The following is a 15,681-nucleotide window of genomic DNA, read 5'->3' on the forward strand; positions in this document are numbered from 1 at the left end:
GTTTATCTCCCACATGCCTTCTACCAGGAAGTCACTGGAGAATGGGATCCACCAAAATCAGGGAGAAAAGCAACAAAAAGGAAAACATGAGACAAAACAAACTAAGAAATCAACAAAGAAAAGAAGCAAAGGAATTCCAAGATAGTGAAGAAAAGTCAAAGGACGATAGCTATGTAGTAGATCTAGAAAGCAATCAATCCATTGTCATAATAATGTAAATACTGAATGTTAAAGAAAAATTTTATATAATCATACTGAGACAATGGCAGTAAGGCAAGAGTATGAGTAAGCAGAATATAGGAGAACAAAATCGCCATCTTTCACAACAGAAGTCAACAGGTAATGTCTACAATCGAAAAATCAAGAAATAGTAGTATGGGCGTACTATTTAGAAACATAAAGGTAAGTGGCAAAGGAAAGAGCCTCTGGGGAAAAGGAATGAGGGTAGCAATGGGTGTAACTGGGAAACACTATTTTTCTGTTATAAACTTTTTAATGTTTAAGCTTTGTACATGTATTTCATTCACAAAAAATTAAGTTACAAAGGAAAATTAATAATTCTAATATATTTTTCCTGGAAGTAAGAGGATTACAGACTCAGTATGTACATTCCACTTTGGAGACCATCATTTCATACAATAAAACAAATAAGACCTTATTTCAATATAGCAAGTCTTCCTAGGAGCTCTGCAAATGACAAGAGGTCACTGAAAAACATAGAATTCAGAGAGAATGCTCTAGCTTATCTCAAATAATCTATAAACAACATTTCATGTAAAACCAGGTAGCCTATCTAGACTAAGTCAGTTCTAGACATCCAGAAGCCCAGTTCCCTTTCCCTGTACAAAGCAATGATTCTGGTTCCATATTGATTGGAAAAACCACCTGGAGGAGCACAAGTTTAAAATGCAAACTCCACAGTCTACATGGCTCCATGGGTTTTTATTTAGTAGAAAGTATAGCACTTGGACCCAGGAATCTGAATTTTTACAATTGCCACAGGTGACTTTATGTCATTGATGCCCAGATCTTAAGAAGGAACATCAAGGTGTTCTTCCTAAATTCCGTGTTTTAAGGGTAGGGATTGGCAAACTTCTGTAAGGGACCAGAGAGTTAATATTTTAGGCTTAACCAACCAGACAGTTCTACTGCAAGTACTCGTCTACACTGTTGTAGTGTGACAGCAGCCATAGATGATATGTAAACAAATGAATGTGGCTATGTGCCAATAAAAATGTAGTTGTGGACACCAAAATTTGGATTTTATACAATTTTGACCTGTTACTAAATATTATTCTTCCTCTGCTTTTTCTCAACCATTTAAAAATGTAAAAGCCATTCTCAATTCCAGGGCCTTACAAAAACAAGTGGAAGATCTGATTTGGCCCTCAAACAGTAGTTCCCTGACCCCAGCTTCAGGGCACTCCACAACCACTAAATGAGCTGTAATACCAAGGGGAGTCCATGTGAGGAAGGAAGCTCCAGAAACCAGAGTCAGAAAAGATCTGTTATTTGACATAAGTCAACCATAAAACCTCTAATACAAACAAAGCAAACAGCAAACTTGGTGCTTCCTCCCCTCCACATGTATCCTATTAGGGAGAATAATTTATGACTTCCTCCCACTCCCTATAGTCTTATCCCATTCTTCCAGAAGCTTTCTTTGATGATTATATTAATCTGATTTCACCCAAATAAAAAATACTAGGTGGGAAAGGTGAGCACACAGAGTGATTTCCTCAAAGTCCTTTTTTCTTCTACATTAGGACTCCCTTCAAAAATCAGGCTTTCAGAGGGATTTTACACTGTCTTCTTAGTTTAACCATATGAATTTTTAGGTTATCTAAGCAAATCAGAGTTTTGGGCATCCAATAATATGCTTAAATTTTAAAGTTCTCTGAACTACAGGTACCATAACACTGAACAAGAATCTTAGCATCTAAATAAATCATTCATCTTGTCATTAACTTAATATTTATTGTGTGACAATATACGATGCATAAGTTAATAACATTATATCATTAAACTAGGAGGTGGCTTACAGAAATTGGTCCCTAAAATTCATTATGGGTTTATAACCCTGATAAATTCTACATCAGTTTATAGGGTTTCAGAAGCATTTTTTTTGACCAGAACATTAAATGATTCTTCTCTCAGGTTTCAGGCTTCCACTAAGATGATCTGGCACCTGTGAGGCTTTCTCTGTCTCACATTTTTTTCCTTTCAAGCACCCACATTTAAATTAACAACAATTTCAATTAAAGACTAGCTTGTAAACATCTGAATTAAGGTTCCTGCCCTTAATGTTTAGTATAAAAATACACAGACCACGCTGACATATATAGCATTACACTGTTTATCATTAATGTGTTGTTATTTTAGATTGTTTTTTGACTGACTAAATAAGCTTATTAGTATATGTTTATATCTTCAAGTTATAAATCGGAGTGTTTTGCAGGAATATAATCATTTAAAGTTTTCATAAATAAAATTTGCATATTAAGATCTCAAATTACATCTTTGATTTCATCATGAGAGGCAATTGATTATTCCAAAACGTAGTGCAATTTTTGTTTGGTTTGTTATAAGTTGAAAATAAAAAGGAAATGGATACTTCTGTGCAGTGTTTGCAGGCCTTGGTCAATACTGAAATAATTGCATGGCCTTGGAAATGAACTGTCTACAATCTGCTAGCAGCTCTGCCCCATTTGCCTCTTAGATGCCACTTCACATTCAGATCAAGAGTTTTCTAAAAGTCAATGAAACTGTGATTTACCCCATCTTTTGAGTAATTCTTACTGATTTGATCAATTACTCCACCTTAAAATTCCTTAAGACTCAAAAAATGCTAATGTCAGTGCCAGCCAGGAGAGCAGATGTGTAGAAAAGCAAGAGAAGGCATTGGCATTTCAACTCTATATTCAGTTGCATCTCAGAGGTGCCCAGAATTGTTTCCAATTCAGTGTAAATTCTTCCCTGAAATCCTACAATCCTACATATTACATACACACATGGGCATTCTCTCCCCTTCTTTCTCTTTCCCTCCCTCCCCCCCCCCCATTTTCTCTCTCCTTCATTTACTGCTCCACACCCACCCTACTCTTGATGCTCTCCAGAAAAGCTAGCCACTTCAACAGTTTTACATTCACCTACCAAAATTAAAATACTTCCTCAGCTGCACACACTATAACATATGCTTTTAACACCTTGTCTCAACTTAGGAGTAAAAATTAAAATAAAGCAGAGCATCAAGATCTTACATAAAAACTCTTTAGGTTTACAGGAAAGCAACAGAAACATAACCATTTTTGCTTTAGTCTCTGGTATGCATCTTCAATATGCCCTACTCCCCCCGCCCCACACACACCCAGATATAAACATTCTAGGAAGGTGTAGAGAACAGTGGAAGGTGAGCAGCCTCTGAATCTGTGATCAGTTAGATCCAGTGCTTCGTAGGGCTCCACTAACCTGCTGCCTCATGCTGTTGTCACTTATGTTCAAGACAGACACTATTCCTTCAAAGCAATTTGCTCATTATTCCTATACAATGAAATTTTTACTCAAGTACTCTAGTTGGAATCAAAATTGTGTAAAATGTTTCAAGTGCAGACAGAAGCAGGAATCAAAATTGTGTAAAATGTTTCAAGTGCAGACAAGCAGGAATCAAAATTGTGTAAAATGTTTCAAGTGCAGACAGAAGCAGGAATCAAAATTGTGTAAAATGTTTCAAGTGCAGACAGAAGCAGGAATCAAAATTGTGTAAAATGTTTCAAGTGCAGACAGAAGCAGGAATCAAAACTGTGTAAAATGTTTCAAGTGCAGACAGAAACAGCAGAATATGTCCTCACTAATCCTGCCTCCACCCCAAGGAACAAAGATTTTGAACGAGCAACTCAGTTCATATAGAAATATGATTGTTTTCCACCAAAAGCTTATACTAACGCTTCTGGCAAATTTCCATGTCCACAGTAAAAACTGAAAAATCTTAGAAACAATCTTATGACTGTTAATCTGTTCCATTTTTGTACCTTTAGATTAGACAGACATGATGGGAGCAATATATCAGCAGCTATACCTACAGTGGGATTCGAAAACAAAAGGTAGAGGCTCAAATGACGACAGGAGCCAGGCAAGTAACACAAGTGACTGTGCTGGGCCACGGAAAAGTGGAAACTGAAGAATACCTGTCCAAAGGTATGGAGGTCAGGCAACACTGACCTCCATCTGACTGTTGCCACAGAGGAATATAAGCTCAAGGAGGCAAAATCTTTTAATTTTTTGAAAGAAAACAGAAATCTGAATTCTTAAGTGAGATTTCCAATATGAAATGCTAGCAACTATTTTTTTTTAATTGAACAATGTGCAGGTTGTAAAAAACATTTTATTTCACAGGCGACCAGTCTGTCATATCTATATATCTAAAACAAATTGTTCATCACAGCATCTCCAACTCTACCATCAGGGAGCAACTCTCTTGAATGAGTCTGTGACAAACCTGAGGCAAGAAGTACCACAGAATGATGTCCCACTCACCATCTTCCTTAGGACTAATGACTGCATGCTTTGGTAAGAGGAACACAGGGTCATGATTAGAAGTAGACTAAGGCAGTGTTTGCTCTCTTCTATCAATGGCCACCTTAGTGTGTGAGAGATAAAGGAGAACTAGGTTGAGAATGCAGGGAAGCTCCACAGAAAGGTTCCTAGCTTTCTGTAGATAGATAATTTAGCAAATACTGAGGGGACAGAACAAGTCCAGATTCTACTGTGTTACACAGCTGTAACCCTAAGGCTTGGATCCCAGCTCCTGACCATGCCAGGGGAAGGGCTGATACATCCTCCAATAATTCATCTTCAAAATCCTACATTCCAAGGGCTCGGGCCCTTGTCCAGAGCCTTCATTCAGCACTGTCACATTTTTGTGCTCTGCTCCAGAAGGTGAAGGTCAATGAGGAGCTGAATTCTCCTATTGCTCCTCCCCACTCTAGGTTTTCTTCAATAGATGCTATTACAGGCTGGAGTGTACTGTCCAGTCACCCACTCTTTCGAGGCCTTTAAATGGACCTAGATGAGGTTTTAGGGAGAAAGCAAGGTCTAGACTTTAGGTGAGAAAGATGAAAAGAAAGTCCTTGAGGTTTAAATATGATCAAGCCCAACTCCCTGGGGTTGAAAGTAAAATGGGGGTTTAGGCAGGACAGAAATCTTGCCACAAATGCAATTAATAACAATTCCCCTTCATCAGAACCCTCAGTAATCAGTAACAGAACAGGGTCCAGTGAAAGCAAGCAAGCTGGGATTCACAACCAACAACGGGAAGTTAATTATTGTTGTTATAGAAAAGAAGACTGATTAAAGCAGAAAATACTGTAACATTACAACTTGCAGCTACATCTTCGATATCAGCCAAGATCAGCTAGTAAAGTCTTGATATTGCTCTTGTACATTCCTGCTGTTTCAGGTCAGCATAAAAGTGACTGGTTATAATACTGATCAAAAAATAAGTTTTTGTTGAAAGATATTTTGACCTGTTAAAAGCTTATACAGATGAAGTTATGTTAAGGTAGAGAGGTTTGGGCTCCCCAAAAGTTTTAAAGTAGAAGAAAAGATACCCACAATTCTATATGAAGTAATGTTACCTAATTACCTGCAAGATCCATGAAAATTTCAACATGAAAATGTTGAAAAGGTAAGATTTAGTTCATTAACATAGATTGGATTATTGGAAGTCAAATTTAGATGAAAGGAAAGATGACTGTAAAATAAAATTAACATGAAAAAACGTTAGCAATTATTTTGTCATAGACTTTGAGTAAAAAATTAAGACTATTTTTGGGGGGCCAAAAAATTTAATATTACAGAAAATATTAATCAGTAATTAAATCAGAAGAAATCCCCAACACTCTGAAGCCTTACAATGTCCAAGTGTCTGATGCAAAAGTAATATAAATGTTGACTTTCTTTCAAATCAAAGGACAACTTCATGAAGAATTTATACTACAAGAGCAATTAGGCTTGATGTACAAAAATGGTGAAGTGTTTGGGTTGTCTTTTTAACTCAAAAATAACAAACTACAATTTCTTCACCATATTTTCACAGTAAAACTAGGTTGATTTCCACTTTCATATTCTGCACTGAAGTATTTGAATAATAAATAAACAATCAAGAGATAATTTTCTTACCTTTAAGAATATGAAAAAAATTGATCCGTGTTCTGGATGCAATTCCAGAAAGATTCCTAAAATATTGTGGAATATTTGTATAACATCCTGACCCAATTATTCTGATGGGAACAGTGCTCCTTGGGATATATATATGCAGGTATATTTTTTAAGAAATAATTTTAATAATTTTATAAAAATTTTTTACTGTATTTCATAAAGGAATCTTTGTGACAAGGTGAGGGACTTACTGTTCTCAAGACTGATGGCTACACAAGCCTCTTAGATAGCCTCATCCACCAGAGGGCAGACAGCAGAAGAAAGAAGAACTACACTCCTGCAGCCTGTGGAACAAAAATCACATTCACAGAAAGAGAGACAAGATGAAAAGGCAGAGGACTATGTACCAGATGAAGGAACAAGGTAAAAACCCAGAAAAACAACTAAATGAAGTGGAGATAGGCAACCTTCCAGAAAAAGAATTCACAATAATGATAGTGAAGATGATCCAGTACCTCGGAAAAAGAATGGAGGCAAAGATCGAGAAGATGCAAGAAATGTTTAACAATCATCTAGAAGAATTAAATAACAGAGATGAACAACAAAATAACTGAAATGAAAACTACACTAGAAGGAATCAATAGCAAAATAACTGAGGCAGAAGAACGGATAAGTGACCTGGAAGACAGAATGTGGAATTCACTGCTGCGGAACACAATAAAGAAAAAAGAATGAAAAGAAATGAAGACAGCCTTAGAGACTTCTGGGACAACATTAAACACAACAACATTCGCATTATAGGGGTCCCAGAAGGAGAAGAGAGAGAGAAAGGACCTGAGAAAATATTTGAAGAGATAATAGTTGAAAATTTCCCTAACATAGGAAAGGAAATAGCCACACAAGTCCAGGAAGCGCAGCGAGTCCCATACAGGATAAACCCAAGGAGAAACACGCCGAGACACATAGTAATCAAATTGGCAAAAATTAAAGACAAAGAAAAATTATTGAAAGCAGCAAGGGAAAAATGACAAATAACATACAAGGGAACTCCCATAAGGTTAACAGCTGATTTCTCAGCAGAAACTCTACAAGTCATAACAGAGTGGCATGATATACTTAAAGTGACGAAAGGGAAGAACCTACAACCAAGATTACTCTACCTGGCAAGGATCTCATTCAGATTCGATGGAGAAATCAAAAGCTTTACAGACAAGCAAAAGCTAAGAGAATTCAGCACCACCAAACCAGCTCTACAACAAATGCTAAAGGAACTTCTCTAAGTGGAAAACACAAGAGAAGAAAAGGACCTACAAAAACAAACCCAAGGGCTTCCCTGGTGGCGCAGTGGTTGAGAATCTGCCTGCCAATGCAGGGGACACGGGTTCGAGCCCTGGTCTGGGAAGATCCCACATGCCGCGGAGCAACTGGGCCCGTGAGCCACAACTACTGAGCCTGCGCGTCTGGAGCCTGTGCTCCGCAACAACAGAGGCCGCGACAGTGAGAGGCCCGCGCACCGCGATGAAGAGTGGCCCCCCACTTGCCACAACTAGAGAAAGCCCTCCCACAGAAACGAAGACCCAACACAGCCAAAAATAAATAAATAAATAAATTAAAAAAAAAAAAAAACCCAAAACAATTAAGAAAATGGTCATAGGAACATACATATCGATAATTACCTTAAACGTGAATGGATTAAATGCTCCAACCAAAAGACACAGGCTTGCTGAACGGATACAAAAACAATACCCATATATATGCTGTCTACAAGAGACCCACTTCAGACCTAGGGACACATACAGACTGAAAGTGAAGGGATGGAAAAATATATTCCATGCAAATGGAAATCAAAAGAAAGCTGGAGTAGCTATACTCATATCAGATAAAATAGACTTTAAAATAAAGAATGTTACAAGAGACAAGGAAGAACACTACATAATGATCAAGGGATCAATCCAAGAAGAAGATATAACAATTATAAATATAGATGCACCCAACATAGGAGCACCTCAATACATAAGGCAACTGCTAACAGCTGTAAAAGAGGAAATTGACAGTAACACAATAATACTGGGGGATTTTAACACCTCACTTATGCTAATGGACAGATCATCCAAACAGAAAATTAATAAGGAAACATAGGCTTTAAATGACACAACAGACCGGACAAATTTACTTGATATTTACAGGACATTCTATCCCAAAACAGCAGATTACACTTTCTTCTCAAGTGCACACGGAACATTCTCCAGGATAGATCACATCTTGGGTCACAAATCAAGCCTCAGTAAATTTAAGAAATTGAAATCATATCAAGCATCTTTTCTGACCACAACACTATGAGAATAGAAATCAATTAACAGGGAAAAAAATGTAAAAAACACAAATACATGGAGGCTAAACAATACGTTACTAAATAAACAAGAGATCACTGAAGAAATCAAAGAGGAAATCAAAGAATACCTAGAGACAGATGACAATGAAAACCCGACGATCCAAAACCTATGGAATGCAGCAAAAGCAGTTCTAAGAGGGAAGTTTATAGCTATACAAGCCTACCTCAAGAAACAAGAAAAATCTCAAATAAACAATCTAACCTTACATCTAAAGGAACTAGAGAAAGAAGAAAAAACAAAACCCAAAGTTAGCAGAAGGAAAGAAACCATAAAGACCAGAGCAGAAGTAAATGAATAAAAACAAAGAAAACAATAGCAAAGATCAATAAAACTAAAAGCTGGTTCTTTGAGAAGAGAAACAAAATTGATAAGCCATTAGCCAGACTCATCAAGAAAAAGAGGGAGAGGACTCAAATCAATAAAATTAGAAATGAAAAAGGAGAAGTTACAACAGACACCGCAGAAATACAAAGCATCCTAAGAGACTACTACAAGCAACACTATGCCAATAAAATGGACAACCTGGAAGAAATGGACAAATTCTTAGAAAGGTATAACCTTCCAAGACTGAACCAGGAAGAAACAGAAAATATGAACAGACCAATCACAAGTAATGAAATTGAAATTGTGATTAAAAATTTCCAACAAACAAAAGTCCAGGACCAGATTGCTTCACAGGTGAATTCTATCAAACATTTAGAGAAGAACTAACACCCATCCTTCTCAAACTCCTCCAAAAATTGCACAGGAAGGAACACTCCAAAACTCATTTCATCAGGCCACAATCACCCTGCTACCAAAACCAGACAAAGATACTACAAAAAAAGAAAATTACACGGCTTCCCTGGTGGCGCAGTGGTTGAGAATCTGCCTGCTAATGCAGAGGACACGGGTTCGAGCCCTGGTCTGGGAAGATCCCACATGCCACGGAGCGACTAGGCCCGTGAGCCACAATTGCTGAGCCTGCGCGTCTGGAGCCTGTGCTCCACAACAAGAGAGGCCGCGATACAGTGAGAGGCCCGCGCACCGCGATGAAGAGTGGCCCCCACTTGCCGCAACTAGAGAAACCCCTCGCACAGAAGCGAAGACCCAACACAGCCATAAGTAAAATAAATAAATAAATAAATAAAATTAAAAAAAGAAAATTACAGACCAATATCACTGGTGAATATAGATGCAAAAATCCTCAACAAAATACTAGCAAACAGAATCCAACCACACATTAAATGGATCATACATCATGATCAAGTGGGATTTATCCCAGTGATGCAAGGATTCTTCAATATATGCAAATCAATCAATGTGATACACCATATTAACAAATTGAAGAATAAAAACCATATGATCATCTCAATAGATGCAGAAAAAGCTTTTGACAAAATTCAACACCATTTATGATAAAAACTCTCCAGCAAGTGGGCATAGAGGGAACCTACCTCAACATAATAAAGGCCATATATGACAAACCCAGAGCAAACGTCATTCTCAATGGTGAAAAACTGAAAGCATTTCCTCTAAGATCAGGAACAAGACAAGGATGTCCACTCTCACCACTATTATTCAACATAGTTGTGGAAGTCCTAGCCATGGCAATCAGAGACGATAAAGAAATAAAAGGAATACAAATTGGAAAAGAAGAAGTAAAACTGTCACTGTTTGCAGACGACATGATACAATACATAGAGAATCCTAAAGATGCCACCAGAAAACTACTAGAACCAATCAATGAATCTGGTAAAGTTGCAGGATACAAAATTAATGCACAGAAATCTCTTGCATTCCTATACACTAATGATGAAAAATCTGAAAGAGAAATTAAGGAAACACTCCCATTTACCATTGCCAAAAAAAAGAATAAAATACCTAGGAATAAACCTACCTAGGGAGACAAAAGACCTGAATGCAGAAAAGTATAAGACACCATTGAAAGAATTTAAATATGATACCAACAGATGGAGAGATATACCATTTCTTGGATTGGAAGAATCAATATTGTGAAAATGACTATACTACCCAAAGCAATCTACGGATTCAATGCAATCCCTATCAAATTACAGAACTAGAAGAAAAAATCTTAAAATTTGTATGGAGACACAAAAGACCCTGAATAGCCAAAGCAGTCTTGAGGGAAGAAAACAGAGCTGGAGGAATCAGATGCCCTGACTTCAGACTATACTACAAAGCTACAGTCATCAAGACAATATGGTACTGGCATAAAAACAGAAATATAGATCAATGGAACTGGGTAGAAAGTCCAGAGATAAACCCATGCACCTATGGTCAACTAATCTATGACAAAGGAGGCAAGGATATACAATGGAGAAAAGACAATCTCTTCAATAAGTGGTGCTGGGAAAACTGGACAGCTAGATGTAAAAGAATGAAATTAGAACACCCCCTAACACCATATACAAAAATAAACTCAAAATGGATTAGAGACCTATATGTAAGACCGGACACTATAAAACTCTTAGAGGAAAACATAGGAAGAACACTCTTTGACATAAATCACAGCAAGATATTTTTTGATCCACCTCCTAGAGTAATGGAAAAAAAAACAAATGGGACCTAATGAAACTTAAAATATTTTGCAAAGCAAAGGAAACTACAAACAAGACCAGAAGACAACCCTCAGAATGGGAGAAAATATTTGCAAACAAATCAATGGACAAAGGATTAATCTCCAAAATATATAAACAGCCCATGCTGCTCAATATTAAGAAAACAAAAAACCCAATCCAAAAATAGGCGGAAGACCTAAATAGACATTTCTCCAAAGAGGACAGACAGATGGCCAAGAAGCACATGAAAAGCTGCTCAACATCACTAATTATTAGAGAAATGCAAATCAAAACTACAATGAGGTATCACCTCACACCGGTCAGAATGGCCATCATCACAAAATCTACAAACAACAAATGCTGGAGATGGTGTGGAGAAAAGGGAACCATCTTGCACTGTTCGTGGGAATGTAAATTGATACAGCTACTATGGAGAACAGTACGGAGTTTCCTTAAAAAACTAAAAATAGAATTACCATATGACCCAGCAATCCCACTACTGGGCTTATACCCAGAGGAAACCATAATTCAAAAAGACACATGCGAGGCAAGCTTCAAGATGGTGGAAGAGCAAGACGTGGAGATCACCTTTCTCCCCACAAATACATCAGAAATACATCTACATGTGGAACAACCCTTATAGAAAACCTACTGAAGGCTGGCAGAAGACCTCAGACCTCCCAAAAGGCAAGAAACTCCCCACGTACCTGGGTAGGGCAAAAGAAAAAAGAAAAAACAGAGACAAAAGAATAGGGAAGGGATCTGCACCAGTGGGAGGGAGCTGAGAAGGAGGAAAGGTTTCCACACACTAGGAAGGCCCTTCGCAGGCGGAGACTGCGGGTGGCAGAGGGGGGAAGCTTTGGAGCCACGGAGGAGAGCGCAGCAACAGGGGTGCAGAGGGCATAGCAGAGAGATTCCCGCACAGAGGATAGCTGCCGACCAGCACTCACCAGTCTGAGAGGCTTAGACAAGCAGGGACGTGTGAGGGATGGGAGCTGAGGCTCCGGCTTCGTAGATCGGATCCCAGGGAGAGGACTGCGTGAACGCAGCCTGAAGGGGGCTAGTGCACCACAGCTAGCTGGGAGGAAGTGCGGGAAAAAGTCTGGAGCTGCTGAAGAGGCAAGAGACTTTTCCTTGCCCCTTTCTTTCCTGGTGCGCGAGGAGAGGGATTAAGAGCACTGCTTAATGGAGCTCCAGAGGTGGGCGTAAGCCACGGCTATCAGAGCGGACCCCAGAGACGGGCATGAGACGCTAAGGCTGCTGCTGCAGCCACCAAGAAGCCTGTGTGCAAGCACAGGTCACTATCCACACCTCCCCTCCCGGGAGCCTGTGCAGCCTGCCACTGCCAGGGTCCCGTGATCCAGGGACAACTTCCCCAGGAGAACACAAGGCGTGCCTCAGGCTATTGCAACGTCATGCCAGGCTCTGCCACCGCAGGCTCACTCCACACTCCGTACCATTTCCTACCCCCCCCCCCCGGCCTGAGTGAGCCAGAGGCCCAGAATCAGCTGCTCTTTAACCCCGTCCTGTCTGAGCAGGAACAGACGCCCTCAGGCGACCTACATGCAAAGGCGGGGCCAAATCCAAAGCTGAACCCCTGGAGCTGTGGGAACAAAGAAGAGAAAGGGAAATCTCTCCCAGCAGCCTCAGGAGCAGCAGATTAAATCTCCACAGTCAACTTGATGTACCCTGCATCTGTGGAATACCTGAATAGACAAGGAATCATCCCAAATTGAGGAGGTGGACATTGGGAGCGACGATATGTATATATATATTTCCCTTTTTCTCTTTTTGTGAGAGTGTATGTATATGCTTCTGTGTGTGATTTTGTGTGTATAGCTTTGCCTTTACCATTTGACCTAGGGTTCGGTCTGTCCATTTTGTTGCTGTTTTTTTTTTTAGTATAGTTTTTAGCGCTTGTTATCACTGGTAGATTTGTTTTTTGGTTTGGTTGCTCTCTCCTTTCTTTCTTTTTACTTAAAAATTTCTTTTCATAATTATTTTTTATTTTTTATTTTAATAACTTTTAATTTTATTTTATTTTCTTCTTTCTTTCATTCTTTCTTCTTTTTCTCCCTTTTATTCTGAGCCGTGTGGATGACAGGCTCTTGGTGCTCCAGCCAGGCATCAGGGCTGTGCCTCTGAAGTGGGAGAGCCAAGTTCAGGACACTGGTCCATAAGAGACCTCCCAACTCCACGTAATAACAAACGGAGAAAATCTCCCAGGGATCTCCCTCTCAACGCCAAGACCCAGCTCCACTCAATGACCAGCAAGCTACAGTGGACACCCTATGCCAAACAACTAGCAAGAGAGGAACACAACCCCGCCCATTAGCACAGAGGCTGCCTAAAATCATAATAAGGCCACAGACACCCCAAAACACACCACCAGATGTGGACCTGCCCACCAGAAAGACAAGATCCAGCCTCATCCACCAGAACACTGGCACTAGTCCCCTCCACCAGGAAGCCTACACAACCCACTGAAACAACCTTAGCCACTGGGGACAGACATCAAAAACAATGGAAACTACAAACCTGCAGCCTACGAAAAGGAGACCCCAAACACAGTAAGTTAAGCAAAATGAGAAGACAGAGAAACACACAGCAGATGAAGGAGCAAGGCCAAAACCCACCAGACCTAGCAAATGAGGAGGAAATAGGCAGTCTACCTGAAAAAGAATTCAGAATAATGATAGTAAAGATGATATAAAATCTTGGAAACAGAATGGTGAAAATACAAGAAACGTTTAACAAGGACCTAGAAGAACTAAAGAGCAAACAAACAGAGATGAACAACACAATAAATGAAATTAAAAATTCTCTAGAAGGGATCAATAGCAGAATAACTGAGGCAGAAGAACGGATAAGTGACCTGGAAGATAAAAGAGTGGAAATAACTACTGCAGAGCAGAATAAAGAAAAAAGAATGAAAAGAATTGAGGACAGTCTCAGAGACCTCTGGGACAACACTAAATGCACTAACATTCGAATTATAGGGGTCCCAGGAGAAGAAGAGAAAAAGAAAGGGACTGAGAAAATATTTCAAGAGATTATAGTTGCAAACTTCCCTAATATGGGAAAGGAAATAGTAAATCAAGTCCAGGAAGCACAGAGAGTCCCATTCAGGATAAATCCAAGGAGAAACACACCAAGACACATATTAATCAAACTATCAAAAGGTAAATACAAAGAAAAAGTATTAAAAGCAGCAAGGGAAAAACAACAAATAACACACAAGGGAATCCCCATAAGGTTAACAGCTGAACTTTCAGCACAAATTCTGCAAGCCAGAAGAGAGTGGCAGGACATAATTAAAGTGATGAAGGGGAAAAACCTACAACCAAGATCGCTCTACTCAGGAAGGATCTCAATCAGATTTGACAGAGAAATTAAAACCTTTACAGGCAAGCAAAAGCTGAGAGAATTCAGCACCACCACACCAGCCTTAGAACCAATGCTAAAGGAACTTCTATAGGCAGGAAACACAAGAGAAGGAAAAGATCTACAATAACAAACCCAAAATAATTAAGAAAATGGTAATAGGAACATACGTATCAATAGTTACCTTAAATGTAAATGGATTAAATGCTACAACCAAAAGACACAGACTGGCTGAATGGATACAAAAACAAAACCCGTATATATGCTGTCTACAAGAGACCCACTTCAGACCTAGGGACACATACACACTGAAAGTGAGGGGATGGAAAACAATATTGCATGCAAATGGAAATCAAAAGAAAGCTGGAGTAGCAATTCTCATATCAGACAAAATAGACTTTAAAACAAAGACTATTACAAAAGAGAAAGGAGGACACTACATAATGATCAAGGGATCAATCCAAGAAAAAGATATAACAATTCTAAATATTTATGCACCTAGCATAGGAGCACCTCAATACATAAGGCAAATGCTAACAGCCATAAAAGGGGAAATCGACAGTAACACAATCATAGTAGGGGACTTTAACACCCCACTTTCACCAGTGGACAGATCATCCAAAATGAAAATAAATAAGGAAACACAAGCTTTAAATGATACATTAAACAAGATGGACTTAACTGATATTTACAGGACATTCCATCCAAAAACAACAGAATACACTTTCTTCTCAAGTGCTCATGGAACATTCTCCAGGATAGATCATATCTTGGGTCACAAATCAAGCCTTGGTAAATTTAAGAACATTGAAATCATATCAAGTATCTTTACCGACCACAATGCTATAAGACTAAATATCAATTACAGGAAAAAATCTGTAAAAAAATACAAACACATGGAGGCTAAACAATACACTACTTAATAACCAAGAGATCACTGAAGAAATCAAAGAGGATATCAAAAATTACCTAGAAACAAATGACAATGAAAACACGACCCAAAACCTATGGGATGCAGCAAAAGCAGTTCTAAGAGGGAAGTTTACAGCAACACAATCCTACCTTAAGAAACAAAAAACATCTCAAATAAACAACCTAACCTTAACCTAAAGCAATTAGAGAAAGAAGAACAAAAAAGACCCAAAGTTAGCAGAAGGAAAGAAATCATAAAGATCAGATCAGAAAAA

The sequence above is a fragment of the Eubalaena glacialis genome, chromosome 4, assembly GCF_028564815.1.
Source record: "Eubalaena glacialis isolate mEubGla1 chromosome 4, mEubGla1.1.hap2.+ XY, whole genome shotgun sequence".
NCBI classification, from domain to species: Eukaryota; Metazoa; Chordata; class Mammalia; order Artiodactyla; family Balaenidae; genus Eubalaena; species Eubalaena glacialis.